The 18,259-nt window shown below is 42.5% G+C and overlaps 1 protein-coding gene across 2 annotated transcripts in view; it reads left to right on the top strand.

The window, feature by feature from the left end:
• The window catches only part of LOC124711930 (protein bric-a-brac 1-like), a 195,578-nt gene that overhangs the window by 34,667 nt on the left and 142,652 nt on the right, over positions 1-18,259 (top strand). The window lies entirely within an intron of this gene.

Below are 18,259 nucleotides of genomic sequence, written 5' to 3'. Positions count from 1 at the left end.
TCTGTACTAAAGGTAGTGTGAAATATGATTTGATTTTGGAACATTACATAGCCTTGAGGTTGGAGCTCTGTTGTCTGTGTTTGCTTACAAATAAATTTGTTTTTAGAGAGGGTCCGCCTTGAGCAAAATACTATTTTTAACTTTTTGGTCATTTTCCAGACATGTTTTACTAAAGTTTCAACATCATCAGCGGGCTCCTATTATCTTTCTTGTTATCAAATACTGTGGTTTCTCTGGATTTGTGTGTTCTCTTATTGCAGGTGTATTCTTTCAAAGTTTCTCATTTTTTTTTCTAGTTTCCCATTCCACTGTGAAGAACTCCACTTAATAAACTTAACGGGGAATACAATCATGAACCTCAGGTTCTATTTTTATGATCGTATGGCAGCTAATAGGTCATCACTGTACTGGTGGATGTTAATTGCCATGTGGGTAACTTAGTGCAGATCTTCACGTTGAAGATAATGGAAAAGCCAGAAAAAATAACTGACTGAAAGAAAACAACTGCAATAAAAAAAATACAAATCCAGGAAAACCACAGCATTTGGTAACAAGAAAGAAAATAAAGGTGATGTTGCTGAAACTTCAGCAAAACATATCTGGAAAATAAAGAAAAGATAAAAATTGTTTGCTCAAGGCAGACCCTCCCTTAAATCAATCTGTTACATAGTCTTCCTCTTACACATCATTATATAGCACCTACGAAAGTGACAGCTTTCATTACAAGTTCAAATATTTTACAGTGACAGTGACATTTTGCGTTAAAGATTTCATTGCATGACCTTCCATGCGTATTACTGTAACAGGGAATTCTTAAAATATTTTAATTTTAGTCTGGAACATTATCACAATTACAAGTAATAGTGTTTTGATTTATTCCTGCAAGGCACAACCTTAATTAACTATGCCATCACATGTTAAAAGAAAAACAATATAATTTTCACTCTAGATGGAGGAGGAGGAAATTTAATACAAGGGCCGTTCAAAAAATTCCGGGACATTGGTAATTTCTCGCTAGTGGTGTGTTGCAGCGAAATGTGCTTGGCATCCCTGCACACGCCTGTGTTTAATGTGTAACTGCCGGAAGTTCCATTGTTGTCTGTTAGTTATTGTTCAGTGCTATATTGTGTAGAACATTGTGTCGCACAGTTCGCGATTTTCGAGATGGTAGAGTTAGAGGAAAAATGCGTCTGCATTAAATTTTATGTGAAACTTGAGAAAACCTTCACAGAGACACACCAAATTATGCAGAAAGCCTACAGTGATGAATGCTGAAGGTGTACTCAGTGTAATGGACGGTTTACACAGTTTAAAAATGGCTTCATGGAAGTTAGAGATGACCCTTGTTCAGGATGCCCTTCTACAACTACCGATGATGCTGATGTCAGGAATGTCAGCGAAATTGCACATATCAATTGAAGACTGACGGACTGAGAAATTGCAGAAGTATATAACGTTACAGTTGGATCATCTCATGAAATCCTGACACAGTATCTTGGAATGCATCATGTTGCCACCAGGTTTGTCATGAGTGAAGACGACCATTGCCTCACAATCTGTGAAGAGCTCTTGGATCATGCAAATCAGAAGGTGATGTTCCTTAAGAGAATTGTAACTGGTGATGTGTGGGTCTACGGTTATGAGTTGAGACCAAAGTTCAATCTTCACAATGGGTATAGAAAGGTTCTTAAAGAACAAAAAAAGCTAGTCAGATCAGGTCAAATGCCAAAGCCATGCTGAGAGTTTTCATTGACTTTGAAGGATTAGTTCATCACGAATTCATGCCACAGGGACAAACTGTTAATTGATGGTATATCAGGACATGTTGCGACACCTGAAATGTGGCGAGACAATTCATGGCTCTTGCATCAAGGTAACGCACCTGCACCCTGTTGGTGTGTGACTGTAGCACAAAAAATTAAAACAGAAAATGAAATCACTGTGCTGCCTCATCATTCGTAATTTCCAGACCTGGCCCCTATGGACTTCTTTTGTATTTCCAAACTTGAAAGCCCCATTGCAAGGACAAATATTTGCAATGCTAGACAAGATAAAAGAAAATTTGCAGATGGCACTTCGCGCGATCCAGTAAGAGGCGCACCAAAACTGCTTCCAGAAGTGAAAATGACATTGGGAGTGGTGTATGAATTGCAGGAGAGAGTATTTTGAAGGAGACCATGCATAATAAGTAAAAGGTAAAGCGCAGAAAAAATGTTGTGGACAAAGTTCTAGAATTTTTTAACAGGCCTCATACATTTATCTTTTGGGTACGTTAAAAGCGTATAAAATATGTTGTGCTAACTAGACACAGTAACTAACATTCTCAAAGGTTCAGCCCTCATTTCAAATTCTGTCATTCCATTGTTTCCACAGCAGCACTATTAATTTATAATGAGAAACAAAACAAACTTGGGAGTGGACGTCAGTTTTCATAAAATCCCTTCAAACTTAAAACTCTCCTGTGGTATTTATTGCTGTAAGTACGAGGGCAGTTCAATAAGTAATGCAACACATTTTTTTTTCTGAATCAGGGGTGTTTTTATTCAGCATTGAAATACACCAGATTATTCCCCAATCTTTTAGCTACACAACACTATTTTTCAACGTAATCTCCATTCAATGCTACGGCCTTACGCCACCTTGAAATGAGGGCCTGTATGCCTGCACGGTACCATTCCACTGGTCGATGTCGGAGCCAACGTCGTACTGCATCAATAACTACTTCATCATCCGCGTAGTGCCTCCCACGGATTGCGTCCTTCATTGGGCCAAACATATGGAAATCCGACGGTGCGAGATCGGGGCTGTAGGGTGCATGAGGAAGAACAGTCCACTGAAGTTTTGTGAGCTCCTCTCGGGTGCGAAGACTTGTGTGAGGTCTTGCGTTGTCATGAAGAAGGAGAAGTTCGTTCAGATTTTTGTGCCTACAAACACACTGAAGTCGTTTCTTCAATTTCTGAAGAGTAGCACAATACACTTCAGAGTTGATCGTTTGACCATGGGGAAGGACATCGAACAGAATAACCCCTTCAGCGTCCCAGAAGACTGTAACCATGACTTTACTGGCTGAGGGTATGGCTTTAAACTTTTTCTTGGTAGGGGAGTGGGTGTGGCGCCACTCGATTGATTGCCGTTTTGTTTCAGGTTCGAAGTGATGAACCCATGTTTCATCGCCTGTAACAATCTTTGACAAGAAATTGTCACCCTCAGCCACATGACGAGCAAGCAATTCCGCACAGATGGTTCTCCTTTGCTCTTTATGGTGTTCGGTTAGACAACGAGGGACCCAGCGGGAACAAATCCCAACTGGTGAACAATTGTGACAGCACTACCAACAGAGATGTCAAGTTGAGCACTGAGTTGTTTGATGGTGATCCGTCGATCATCTTGAACGAGTGTGTTCGCACGCTCCGCTATTGCAGGAGTCACAGCTGTGCATGGCCGGCCCGCGCGCGGGAGATCAGACAGTCTTGCTTGACCTTGCGGCGATGATGACACACGCTTTGCCCAACGACTCACCGTGCTTTTGTCCACTGCCAGATCACCGTAGACATTCTGCAAGCGCCTATGAATATCTGAGATGCCCTGGTTTTCCGCCAAAAGAAACTCGATCACTGCCCGTTGTTTGCAACGCACATCCGTTACAGACGCCATTTTAACAGCTCCGTACAGCGCTGCCACCTGTCGGAAGTCAATGAAACTATACGAGACGAAGCGGGAATGTTTGAAAATATTCCACAAGAAGTTTCCGGTTTTTTCAACCAAAATTGGCCGAGAAAAAAAATGTGTTGCATTACTTATTGAACTGCCCTCGTAGTTGAGCAGATTCTGCTTTGAGTCCTCACTCACACCATAATAAGCAAAATAATTGGTTGCTATATTCATTAGCTTCTTCAGCTCGATGTCTTTAACTGAAATCCTTGCCAGCTTCCTGTGGTAGACAAAGCGTCAACTGCTTCATAAGGTTTCTCTACGTGAGTTTCTCCTATGACAAATTTGGCTTTTCTGTGAGCTCAACAACAATTAACCACTCGTCTGAAATCAGTTACTGTACAAACCTTTCCCAGTATTACTGTACATACAACCACCAAAGGCTTATTGCCTTTGACTAGCTTATACTAAACCCATATTCCAATTTAGTTTCCATTTCCCTAAAATAAACCATCAGAACATTCAAACTTTATCACCAGTAGTTGTGCCTAACCAGCCTCATTTGTACTTACAAATTTCGTCATCCTTATAGCTCAGACTGATTTGTATTCCTATAACTCCCTTCTGCTTTGCATTAACATGTATTTACAGAGTGTGTACTCTCTGTACTCTCTCTTCTTTTGTTATTAAAGTTATCCCTGTGAAAAGTTTCATGATCATTATTGTTGAGCATTAGCTGTCTCCTCCAACTTCAAATCTTCCCAACAAAATCTTTAAGTTGGGCATTGTTCAGTAGTTTGTCGTACGAGTGATTTGTAGTGTAAATCAATTAATTTCTGTGATGATGTTTATTCCTTGGCCACTACCTCCTAACAATTTGTGATACCCTTAGTAACAAGAATCTATTTAAGCAACCTGGTTTTTGGTACACGTACAAATTGGTATTACATTTGTACTCTCAGATATGCCTCCTTCTATCTCATATTCCTGTTCCCATCATCTTCTCATAAGGATTTTGAGTTTCCGTTTCCAAAACTGATTTCTTTTACACAACACACCTTTCTTTCATTTGTAAATGTACTTTACTAAATATTTTCACTCCTTTGGCATATGTATTTTGGTAAACATTTTGCCTTTGATTATAAATTAAATAACTGTAAGGCCTTCTGTATTCATTCACAATCGATCCACTTGATAACATGTTTTGTTAATAAAATTTTTTCTGTTGTGGTGTGCAGTGTTGTGATTAAGTCATAAAAATCTATCATTTTGTAACTGTTGTGTGTTCAGACAGCATTGTGCAATTCCTTGCATACTCAACACAAAAATGTCTGTAACAAAATTTTTTTGTGTGCTTATGTTCAGTAGAAAATGAATGTCAAAGAAAGATAATATGGTGACAGTGTAATCACATGTTCATCAAGTATCTTTCTTGGTACTGTGTACATGTGTTGCTTAGTTGGTGCAGTGGGTAGAGTTTTGTGTTAGAATACTTGACTATAAGAGTTCGATTCTCGGTCTAGGTGTAATTTTTATTATTTTTTTATTTTCTCATTTAGTTGTGCCCAATAAAACTGTAGTATACACTGTGTCTTACATGATACATATCTTACATCTACAGTTTTTCTTAACTTTGCTCATAAAAATTATTGGTTAGACAAGTCAGAAATATTCATAAGGAGTAAGCATGCACTTAGTGGCAGGTTGCTTTATCTAGGATAAAAGAAGCTTGGATAGACAGAGAAGCAGAGGGGTGGAGTTTGTTTTGTTTTACGCTGGGGAAGGGGTATAACTGAAGTAAAGGGAAGCAATGCTGACAATGAACCAGAAATCATGAAGGAGAAACTGTGAAGGGATGTTGTGCTGAAAGAGAACATAGTAAACATTTTGTATAAAACTTGCTGTAGTTGCTGTGCAAAAACTTTTTATCTGGACAGCACAGCTACATAGTATTGAATGAAGATACAAGGTTCATTCAACAAGTAATGAAACACGTAATTTTTTTCTGAAAGCAGATTGGCTTTATCCAGCATTCCAATACATCATATTATTCCCCCGCTCTTTTAGCTACAAAACTTTATTTTTGAAAATAATCTCTGTTCAATGTGATGGCCTTCAAAACTTTTTTTAGTGGTCATAAAATACCCCTCGCAGATTGCAGAGCACGTGCTGATATTACTAAGATATTTTCAGGTTCATAAATCTACTTATATTTCACCAGCTACTTTAAAAAAAGTTTGTATTAGTAAATTTTAACAACACTTAATAACACTTAATGATTGCTGTTTGTTTTTTAATTTTTTGTGGTAGTCACAAAGCGTATCCTACCACCCCCCCCCTCCCCTCCAGTAATAGGCATTATGGAAAATATACTGGTATTGCTACGGTTAATGTAGATATCTAACAAGGGTTGCCATGACATTTAAACAATGCAATTCTGATACACAGTAAATTATGCCATCTTAGTGGGAGGGCTTTTATGCCTGCGTGGTACCAGTTCACTGGTCGACATCAGAGCCAACATCTTGCTGCATCAATACCCTCCTAATCATCTCTGTACTGCTTTCCACTTAGTGCATCCTTCGTTGAGCCAAACCAGTGGTCGGCAAACTCATTAGTCAAGAGAGCCAAATATCAAACAGTTCCATGAATGAAATTTCTTTTCAAAGCCAATTTTTTAAAATTTAAACTGAAGAGGTAGGTACACTGTTATTGACTAAATTATGGTACTCCTAAACTGGCCCTTGCTAAATATATCTTCAGCCTGCTTGAGGGTATGTTTGCCGAGGTCGACCCATTCCAAATCTCCCTTCCAGTGTGTCTTGCATGCTTGTTTTGTCTATCTTCTTTTGTTCATCCTCTGTATAGGTACAACATACCTTTCTCAATACTTGACACTACAACTTCCTTCACTCCACAGTGCATCATAAAATTAACTTAGTAAACTGTACCTGGAGTTTTCAGCCTTATTTAAACTGTAGGTACATTAAATATAACTTGGTATCATACTTTCTAACGATGATATTTATTGATGCAATTAAATTGCAAGTTATTCATAAAACAAAATAATAAAAATGACTGGCAGATGAACAATAACATCTCCTTGGAAAGTTTGCGTAAGTCAGTTAGGCTCTGTTCCAGTTCTCATCAATAAGACAACTTCTCAGTTAACTCTCCAAAAGGTTAATTTTTGAACATGATTGTTCATGTGAATATGTACACCTGATAAGGGAGAAACAGCAAACACTAGTTTTATCTCCTCCTCTTGCCCGATCATATGCTGTTTTCCATACTCTTGAGTATCAGTTCCACATTCTTCAATGGAACTGATAGTCTTTCCTTTGCTTCATTTTGCATGAACATCAGCACCTTAAAAATTGCTCATAGCCCCCACAACCACTCGCCAATTTTTGAAGACATTGTCACAAGCAGCAAAATTGTGTGGGTGGCAGCAAGTGCACATGGTCTGAGTTCAGAGAGCGTGGCAGTTTCATCAACACCTCCAACTTCTGTCATTTCTTCAAAAGAGACTCACTCAGGCTGAAAACCAGCTTGTGCATGTGGGTCTCCTAAAGTTCCAGTAGCACTGTACATCCGCACCCACACATGGCATTATGTGGAAGAGCCACACTCGGTCCAGTTGTGCAGTGTGGTGTGTTATTGTGCTCCGTCAATCACCTCGAATGGAAGTGTGTGTGTTACAGCATAGGACGACTCACAGCTGTGTGTGCCCGGCCAGCGTGTGGGAGATTGGACAGGTTTACACGGCCTTGTTTCAATGATAGATGACTCACCCAATGACTCACTGCCAGGTCTCTATAGACATTCTGCTAGTGCCTGAGAATACCTACAATGCTCTGGTATTCCACTAAAAGCAGCTCAGTGATTTCTCTCTGCTTGGAATGCACCTCCATTACAAACAAAAGTTTGAAGTCTGCATATGTATCTGTACCTGTCAGAACCTAATGAAACTCTAGGGGCTTAAGCGAGAGTGTTCCACAATGCCACATAACAAATTCTGCATTTTTTCAACTGAAATTGACTGAGAAAAAATATGTTGCCTTACTTATTGAATGCCCCTTCATACTGGTTCTACCAATGATTACAGTGTTGCCAGATTGCCTTTCTTTGGTATCCATTTTCTACTGAAAATATCCGTAGGATGAAATTGTGTTGGAAACTGTTTGTACTTTAGTATGTGAGGAATTGTGTTGTGGTCTCAGTGTGCATGATCTTTGTTTCACTGTGTATACATTGTATGTCCTTTATTTTTTTGAGTTAATGTCCGTAGGATCACTGTTGAGCTGGGAGTATCTTAATGTGCTTAGCCCCCTTTTCATTTTATAGCACCCTAGCAAAAACAGTTTGTCACGTGTTTAATGGGATGGGGGGTAAAAAGGTTTTTAATGCGTAGTTCATTCCTTACTGGGTTGTGATTAATTATAGTTAACTAACTTAGTCTTATCCTTAATGTAGTCACTGGATGGAGGGAAGTTGATTGAATTTTGCAATTGATCCCCATGCCACTTTTCTTCCGAAATTTTGGTAACTGTGACCAACCATAAAAGTTTTTTTGAACTCTAAACTGTAATTAGGCCATTTTGGAAGTTGATTGCAACAATAGGAATATCCTAATTCTCTCATTTCACATTCATCAGGATGTGCTTAGGATGGTACATGGGTACTAAAATTTGTTTTGCCCCTTCTCATGCAACACTTTCTTGAACTGCGCAGAAGTAAATTGTAGGTCATTATCAGCAAAAAGTTACAGATGTTTGACCCTGCAAAATAAATTCTTAAGGCAGTTCTACTAGTAGCTGTTTTCAGTGTGTTTAACTTTAAATACTTAGCTCGAACACTAGGACAGCTGCAATGCCTGTCACTCGCCCAAGGTTACTTAGCTAGTAGTGTGTATATGTCTAAATCTACAAAACCCCGTAAATGCGATGATATTGTATATATCAGCAAACTGTGTTCTATGCTTAATATGCTGATAGATTTTTGGAAGTTCGTAGCTTCTTAAACATAAAGCAACTCTTCCCTTTAGAAAAAATAAGTTTCAGTTGTGACCAACACTTTTTTTAGAACCTAAGTGACTTATATATTGTGTTGGTATATTGTGCCAAATTGCTTTGGAATGTAAACTCTTCTTATAGGCAACCCCTTCATTTTTATTTCTAAAATCACCCATCCCTTCTTCCATCAGCGATTTTTACCTTGTGCTTCTTTCTACCTGCAAAAGAGAACCTCAAACTCAGTTTCCAAGTCTACATATCCAGGTTCTGCTTTCATACTCTCTGGTACGGACACCTTCTTTTGATTTCCTTGAATATATCTCATTTCAGGTCAGTATCTTGCAAATACACGACCCCCAGTAAATCAATGTGCCTTGTAACAATTGTACTGCAAGAGTTTTCTTTTTCAGTGATAGACTAATTTTGCTCACATGTGGTCAATACACTACCCCTAAAAGCACCATGGGAGGAGGCCAGACTTGCCGTCTTGGGATGAAACACTTTCCCCACTACCTCATCTGTACTAGGACGGATGGGGATACATTCACTGCCACAACGCCAGTTTTTTGTGGAGCATATTGAGAAGTAGTTTGGTGCAGTGGAGTGTCTTAGTAAGATGCGGTCGGGCTCCCTGTTGAGCAAAGCTTCTTCTGCCACCCAATTTGGAGCTCTTCGTGCTTGGGATTGTCTTGTCAATGTCCCAATGTCCACTACCCCCCACCATATGGTTCAGGGATTGATTTTTCATGGCGATGTCATCCTGTAAACTGATGAGGAAACCTGGGCTAATCTGGAGTGACGTGTCATTCATTTTTTCAACGTTTGCAGAAGTGTCGCAAAGAGAACCGTACTGATACTACTTGCTGGCACCTTCATTATGGCTTATCAGCGGAAACCCTCCCAGAAAAGATCAAGGCTCTGTGCTACAGATGTAACGTGAAGCCGTACGTCCCACCATCCATGAGGTGCTTTCAGTGCTTGCATTTTGGGCAGATGTCTTCCCACTGTTCAGTGGACTCTATGTGGTGACTGTGGACCTCCACTCCATGAGGAAAACACCTGTGTTCCGCCACATGTGTGTCAATTGCTATGACCACAACTCCCCTTGTTCGCAGGATTGCCTAGCTTGCAAGAGAGGAAAGAAGAGCCAAGAGTACAAGTTCCAGTATTGCCTGTCTTATGCTGAGGCTCGCCAAAAATATGAGACACTCCATCCAGTGTCACTTTTTCAGCTTTTGCCTATGTTCCATCCTTTCCCCCATCTACCTCTTCTTTACCCCAGCCTCCATTCCCCTCACCTCTCCCACTCCCCTGCAGCTCCCACGACCTTTCGTCCAGGTGCCACTCCTCCACTGCAGCCAAAAAAGTGCCCCTCTTCTTCGGCACCTGCCCAATGATGAGCCCCCTGCCCTGCCCCTCCTCCCTCCTAGGACCCCTCTCCCCAGTGTCTCACAGGCCAGAAACCTCGTACCAACTTGGCCACGAGATGCACAATCTGTGCACCCCCAGGTTTCCCGCTCTCTTTTGGTTCTGGATCTTGCAGATGCCTATACTCCCTCTATGCCCTGCCCTCTTCCACGTCTGAAAGAGAAGAAGAAGAAACCTATGTCTCAAGACTCATGACAAGGCACATTTGACTCTCAGATGCTTTCCCATCTCAGTGGCAGGACAGTATAGTTATCCCCGTCCTTAAGCCCAGGAAAAACTCGTCTTTTGACAGCTGACAAATGTACTTTGTAAATTGCTCAAGAGGATGGTTAGCTTCAGATTATTTTGGATACTCTAATCTCGGGGCTTTTTGTCCCTGTATCAATGTGGCTTCCAGGAAGTACGATCTCCAACTGACCATTTACTCAGATGGGAAACAGCAATCTGACAGGCTTTTACTGACTGCCGGCACCTTGTCACAGTATTCTTTGACCTACATAAGGCAATGACATGGTGCCATCAGTGTGGCTCCCTTCTGATTTTTATCTGAGTTTTTATCTTGCTGGCTCTTCCGGGTTTGAGTTGGCACTTCATTCAGTGCCCTTTGGGTTCAGGAGAACAGTATCCCACAGGGTTCTGTGTTAAGTGTCACACTCTTCCTCATAGCCATCAATGGGCTTGTAACCTCTGTTGGGCCTGTGGTTACCCCAGCGTTGTACATCTAAGATTTTTGCATCTGGTGCCTCTCCCACTCGGTAGTATCCGCTGAGCACTGGCCTTCCAATGGGCCTCTGTGTGGGCCATCTCCCATGGCTTCCAGTTTCCTCTTTCCAAAATGTGGGTTATGCATTTATGTCGTCGACTCACCGTACAACCCGATCTAGAACTTTATTTAGGTGACCAGCTCCTCGATGTTGTAGCACAGTCTTGTTTTTTGGGCCTTATTTTTGATAAAAAGCTGACGTGGCTGACCCCTGTTTGCCACCTAAAGACTTAATGTATGCGAAAGCTTAATGCTCTCCGCCTCCTGGCCCATACATCTTGGAGTGCATACTGTTTCACTCTTCTCCATCTTTTCCGTGTTCTGATCTTGTCTTGACTAGATTATGGTAGTCAGGTTTACGGCTCAGCATCTCCTTCCACTCTGCAAATATTTGATGCTGTTCACCATTGTGGGGTGCATCTAGCTCTTGATGCCTTTTGCACAAGTCCCATTGAGTTTCCTCGTAGAAGCGGTGACTCCCCCTGTACAGATACGACAGAACCAACTCCGGTTTATTACGCAATCACCATTCGCCAATTCCCTGACCATGCCATGTACCCTGCCGTCTTTGCAAACAAGGGATGTCTCCCTCCTGAAACCCCCCCTCCGGCTGGGATTGCCAGTTGGAATGCACCTAACTTCTGTCTGTTGGGATCTCCATCTCATTTGAATGTGCCCTGTGTATTTCCTGCCACGCCTTCACTTGGATAGTGCCTAGACCACAGGCTTTCATGTCTTCTACTGGCTTAGAACATCATTTATTGCCAGGATCATGTAGTGTGATCATAGGAGAGCTTTTAGCCATTCACAGAGCCCTCCATTTAGTTTGTCAGGCCTCCCTCCAGAGTGTTTTAAATTTTACTCACACAATGAACAGCCTGCAGGCTGTTGACCGATGTTACTCTTGTCACCCTTTGGTCTCTGCTATCAATGACCTCTCTGCCCTTGGCTGTACTGCCTGCTCAGTTGTTTTTCTCTGGCTCCCAAGTCATGTGGGCATCCCAGGAAATGAACGGGCTGACCATTTAGCTAGAGAAACAGATACTTACCACCCATTCCCTTTCATGATTCCAGCTGTGGATACGCAGATCTACGTCAAATCTGTCTTTGCCCAAAAGGGGAATGACATCTGATGCGCTACTGCTCACAGTAATAAACTACAAACAATCAAGGATTCTACTGCAGTTTGATGCTCTTCCTTCCACTCATCTTGGAAGGAGTCCACTGTTTTATGCCACCTATGAATTGGTCATACCAGACTCGCCCATTGTTTTCTCCTGCGTAACAAACCACCCCCACAGTGTGGTTGTGGAGCCAGGTTGACGGTATCCCACATATTGGCAGAATGTCATCTTTTTTGGCCCTTCGTGCTAAGTATGGTTCTTCCAGATACCTTAATTTTAATATTGGTGGACGATTCACGGGTGGTTGACTGGTCCTCAGTTTCCTCCGTGAAAGTTGTTTATATTTCCAGATATAAGGTTTTCCTTTACTCCTGGGGAAGGGGGTGGTTGTGGTTGGGACCTCTCTTCACATCTTCTTGGTCTGGGACCCCATGACCACTCGCCCATGGAAAGACTGCTCTTTTTTCCTTTTTTAGATTTTGTCTCACCTTTATGCCTTTTACTGTGGGTGTTTTAACTTCATTATTTTATAATTTTACTCCCTTGTCTGGATCTGTCCACTTCTTTTGTGAGTAACCTAGGAATTGCTGGACTGATGACCTCGTCATTTGGTCCCATAAACCCTCTCAATTAATCAATAAATCAACCTCTAAAAGCAAGTGTTATGTGACAGCTATTTACCCACAAATTAGGCATACTGACCTAGAGAAACAAAGTACCCATCTTCTAATTTCTTGTTGTTGTATGTTCCACCCTCAAGTCACATAAATGGTATTGTTAGGCCTACTGAGTTCGACTTACTATGAAGTTGTCATGATGATGTGTGTTGTTGTGTTGTGGTATTCAGTCCGAAGACTTATTTGCCGTGGCTCTCCGTGCTACTCAATCTTGTGCCAGCCTCTTCATCTCCGAATAACTACTGCTGCTTACGTCCTTCTGAATCTGCTTACTGTATTCATCTCTTAGTCTTGCTCTATAATTTTTACCCTCCCCCTTACACACACACACGCGCGCACACACACACACACACACACACACACACACACACACACACACACACACACACACACACACACACACTTCCCTCCAATACTAAACTGGTGATCCCCTGATGTCTCACTGTGTAATATCAACTGCTCCCTTCTTCTAGTCAGTTTACGCCACAAATTTTTCTCCCCAATACACTTCAGAACCTCAACATTTGTTACATGATCCACCCACCCAATCTTCACCATTCTTCTGTAGCACCATATTTTTAAAGTTTCTATTCTCTTCTTATCTGAACTTTTTGCTGTCCACGTTTCCCTTCCATAAAGGGTACTCTCCAGACTGATACCTGCAGAAAAGACTTACTATCATTTGAGCCTATAATCAGTGTTAACAAATTTCTCTTCTTCAGACATACTTTTCTTGCCGCTATCAGTCTACATTTTATATCCTCTGCACTTCAGGCACCATCAATTATTTTGCTGTTCAAATAGAAAAAAACATATCTACTGCTTTTAGTGTCTCATTTCCTAATTCCCTCGGCATCCCCTGATTTAATTTGACAACATTCCATTATTCTTGTCTTACTTCTGTTGATGCTCATCTTATACCCTTCTTTCAAGATACTGCCTGTTCCGTTCAACTGCTCATCCAATTCTTTTGTCTGAGAATTACAATGTCATCAGCAAACCCCATATTTTTTATTTCTCCTACTTTCCCACCCTGTATTGTATCCCTGCTACCTTCAGAATCTGAAAAACAGTATTCCAGTCAACATAGTCAAAAGTATTATCTTAAGTCTACAGGTGCTACAAACATAGGTTTGCCTTTCCTTAACCTATCTTCTAAAAGAAGTTGTATTGTCAGTATTGCCTCATGTGTTCCTACATTTCTCTGAAATCCAAACCGACCTTCCTCAAGGGGCCTTCTACCAGTCTAGTATTCTTCAGTAATTATGAATTATTTAGGAATAAAGGAGACGAATCACCGAAAGGGAGAAGCACTGCATCATTGATAGACACAAAAACAAAAGGTACTGAGCTGGGCTACCTTTTGGAATGCACTTCCTCTTTGCACACATGTACAAAACCTTGTCTCTCTACTTTGTGCTCAGTCCACTGCCAACTATTTACTGGCCCAGGTGAGTGTACTGGGATGAGAGGGGGGGGGGGGGGGGCAGTGCAAGGCAGATGACTGGATGACTGCGCATGCGATTGCATAGATTGGGCCGTGAAGTAATAGCAACCAACTAGCTGATGTGGGGATACAAATTGGGCAGGGTCACTGGGGCAGGGGATGGTGAAAGTTACAGGAGCGAAGGATGTGCTGTTGTAAGGATAGCTTCCATCTGCGCAGTTTAGAGAAGCTGACAGTGGTCAAGAGGATCCAGACGGAATGGGTTGTGAAGCAGCCATTGAAATATTGCAGTTGTGCTCCGCCGATGTTCTGCCACTGGGTGGTCCATCTTGTGTCAGGCAACAATATGGCAGTGGCCGTTCATTCTAGTTTGACTACTGGTTGGTTGTCATACCAGTCTAAAACACTGTACAGTGGTTGCAGCAGAACTGGTATATAACGTGACTGCTTTCACAGGTGGCCCAACCTTCCATCTAGGTCTTTCACAGGGGCATGATCTCTGGGGGCATGATGTCTGCGGCAGAGGATTGGGGGTGCGAGTGGCGTAATGATGGATTAGGGTGTTGTGGAGATTGGGTGGGATTGGAAGTACCTGGGGTAGGGTTTCCCTCATTTCAGGGCATGATAATGTATAATCAAAGTCCTAATGGAGGACATGGTTCAGTTCCAGTGTGGGATGGTATTGGGTGACAACAGGGTGCTTCCTTGTGGATGGTTCTTGGGATGGATCTGATGATTGGGTGTGTGTGAGAATATGGCATGGGAAACTGTTTATGAATTAGGTCTGAGGGTATTGCCTGTCTGTGAAGCATCTACCATGGGTGGCCAGGCTATATGGGAGAGATTTTTTTTTGGTGTGGAAGGGGTGGCAGCAGTGTGATTTGAACCGGGGTGTGGATAGAGCCATCTGAGAGAAAGAGATCGACATCTAGGAAGATGGCACGAAGGATAGAGGTCGACCAGGTGAAGTGGATGGGAGAGTAGGTGTTGAGGTTGTGGAGGAACGAGGATGAGATGTCGTGGCCTTGGGTCCAGGTTATAAAGATGTCATCAATAAACCTGAACCAATCCAGGTATTTGGGATTTTCAAAAGCTAGGAATGTTTCCCTGAGGTATCCTATAAAGAGTTTGGCATAGAACGATGCCATGCAGGTGCCCACGGCTGTTCCACAAGTTCCCTCCAAAGGTGAAATAGTTAAGAGTTATTTTGTTGTTGGTTAGGTGTATAAGGAATGAAGTGGTGGGTTTGGAATCTGCTGGCCATTGGGAGAGATAGTGTTCAGTGTGGCAAGGCCATGGGCACGAGAGATGTTGGTGTATAGGGAGGTTGCATCCAACAGTGATGAGTAGGGCTCTGGGAGGTAAGGATGTGGGGATGGTGGAGAGACAGTGCAGGAAGTTGTTGGTATCTGTAATGCAGGAGGCTATGTTTTGGGCAATTGGTTGGAGATGTTGATCGACAAGGGCCAAAAGTCTTTCGGTGGGGACACTGTAACCAGCTACAGTGTGGCGCCCATGATTGTTAGGTTTGTGGATTTTGGAGAGCATGTAGAAGGTGGCTGTACAGGCTGTAGGGAGATGGATACAGGGAAGAGGTCATGGGAAGGAAGAGGGGGTTGGAGGTTATGTAGGACTTCTGGAAGGGGATCACTCTATCAGAGCTTGTAGGTGGAGGTGTCGGACAACTGGCGGAGGCCCCCTGACAGGTAGTCACTCCGGTTCATTACAACAGTAGTGGAACCTTTGTGTAACAGGAGGATGATTAGGTCAGTATCCATTTTTAGGTTGTGTAGGGTAGTCCTTTCTTCTGCTGAAGGAATGTTGTTCTTAGGGACGGAATTGGGGAAGTATGGTGAGGACAGGTTGGAAGTTAGGAATTCTAATAAGAGGACATGGTTAGGTGGGAGTGTTGGAGAGTCACAGTGAATTGTGGTATGAATTGAGATAGGCAGGACTTGATCTTGCAATTGGATTAGTTTTGATAGGAGGGGTTGGTAGCAAAGAAGTGTTTCCACTGTAGGGCAAGGGATTAGGAGGGTAGGTCTTTCACAATTCCTGCATGGTTAAACCTGATACCTTCATCTAGTCAGATTCTGACAGTCCCTGTACCTCACAAACCTAGTTCTACAAAAATACATCTCCGTGCACAGGCATCCATGAATCACCTTCACTCCCTCCCCAAAACACTGTTACTATTCAATCTCCACTACCTACACCTCTTCAACCATATTGAAATTCTGACACTCCAATGCCTAGAAGATCATTCCAAACACCACCTCCACGAATTATTCAGCCTGCTGACCTCCTAATCCCATCTTGGCACCACTATCCAATCCCCATCCTACCCACAGTGTACCTCCTTGGCAGCCCCTCATAGCACCCAGACCCTGCCTAGCTGACCTCAGCCTACCACATCCTTCAAAACCTCCTACCAAAACTCCATGAAATACAGAGCTGAAACAATCTCAGAACACTGTTGTTAACCTCACCAGTAAAATCATCAGCCCCACAGAAGTTAGTGCTATCCGAAGGCCTCGCATTCAGCCATACTACCAGGTTTAGGCATGTTGGGCTTGTTAATGACCTACTCTCCTTCTCCTGTTCCTTTCACTGGAAATACTTCTATGCCACTATGCCACCAACCCTTCCAGCCAAAGCCAATCCAATCCCATCAGACCTTGTCTGATCCTGTTCATATCACAATCCAACTGTGATTCTCACACACTCTCACCTAAACATCTCCTGGTCCCATTCAAGGAATTCCTAACTTCCAGCCTGGCTGCACCATCCTGCCCCAGGTCCCTCCCTAAGAACAAACACCTTTCAGCTGAAGAAGGCACTGCCCTATACAACCCAGAAACAGATCCTGACCTTATCATCCTTCCAGCAAACAAAGGTTCCACCACTGTTGTAATGAATTGGAGTGACAACCTGCCAGAGGGTTGCTGCCAGTTGTTCAATATCTCCACCTACAAGCTTTGTCAGAGTGACCCCATCCCAGAAGCCCAATGTAACCTCCAGTCCCTGCTCAAATCCTTAGGTCCTTCCCAGAATCTCTCCCCTGAATCCATCTCCCTACTCACCCCAACAACAGTCTGCACACCCACTTCTACGTGCTCCTGAAAATCCACAAACCTAACAATGCAGGGCACCTCACTGTGTCTGGTTACAGTGCACCCACCGAAAGAATCTCAGCCCTTGTTGATCAACATCTCCAACCAATTACCTAAAATCTAGCCTCCCAAATTCAAGATATCAACTACTTTCTGCACTGGCTCTCTACCATCCCCACAACCTTATCTCCTGGATCCCCACTCGTCACTGCTGATGCCTCCTAACTATACACCAACATCCCTCATGCCCATGGCCTTGCGGCAGTTGAACACTACCTCTCCCACATCCTGCATATTCCAAACCCACCACTTCATTCCTTGTACACCTAAGCAACTACATCGTAACCCATAACTACTTCACCTTTCAAGGGAAGGTATATAAACAAATTTGTAGCACAGCCATGACCACCAGCATGGCTTCGTCCTATGCCAACCTCTGTATGAGCCACCTAGAGGAAACAAATCCCTGGTCTGTTTCAGGTTTATTGATGATATCTGTATAACAGGGTGTATACGACCCGGGAAATCCAGGAAAAACCCGGGAATTTTTCATCCGGGAGAAAACCGGGAAAAACCTGGGAATTTTTCGGAATTCCGGGAATTTTTCATTGTTGTAGCTTTCAGTTAAATTTTTGTAATTTTGACTGCAGAATTGATTCTCTAGCAAAGAATGTATCCAGCTACTGGAGAATGATACTGCAGCAATAAAATATAAATGAGGGGGAAAAAATAAAACTTTAATGGCAAAAGAAATGTGCAATTTACAGCAACAAAAAGCCATGCATGCACAAGTGTCTCCAAATGGCAAAAATATGTCAAAAGCCGTAGAGCGCAGACTATAATTCTTCGTAACAATAAACTGCTTGCTATGAGCATGACGTCACAACTGTTCACATTAGGTTCATTTGACCAATTGCCAGCAGTCTGTGGGGCATGCGCATTTGACTCGCGTATAAGCAGTACCTTCTCCCGCTACTTGAAGTTTGGCTGTTAGCTGTATCGGTAGTAGCAGCAAGCAGCCAGATACAAACGAGAAAAATT

The sequence above is a fragment of the Schistocerca piceifrons genome, chromosome 8 (genome assembly GCF_021461385.2).
Source record: "Schistocerca piceifrons isolate TAMUIC-IGC-003096 chromosome 8, iqSchPice1.1, whole genome shotgun sequence".
Lineage (NCBI taxonomy): Eukaryota > Metazoa > Arthropoda > Insecta > Orthoptera > Acrididae > Schistocerca > Schistocerca piceifrons.
Note: the sequence above shows the minus strand (reverse complement) of the source record. Positions and strands in the feature narration are given on the sequence as shown.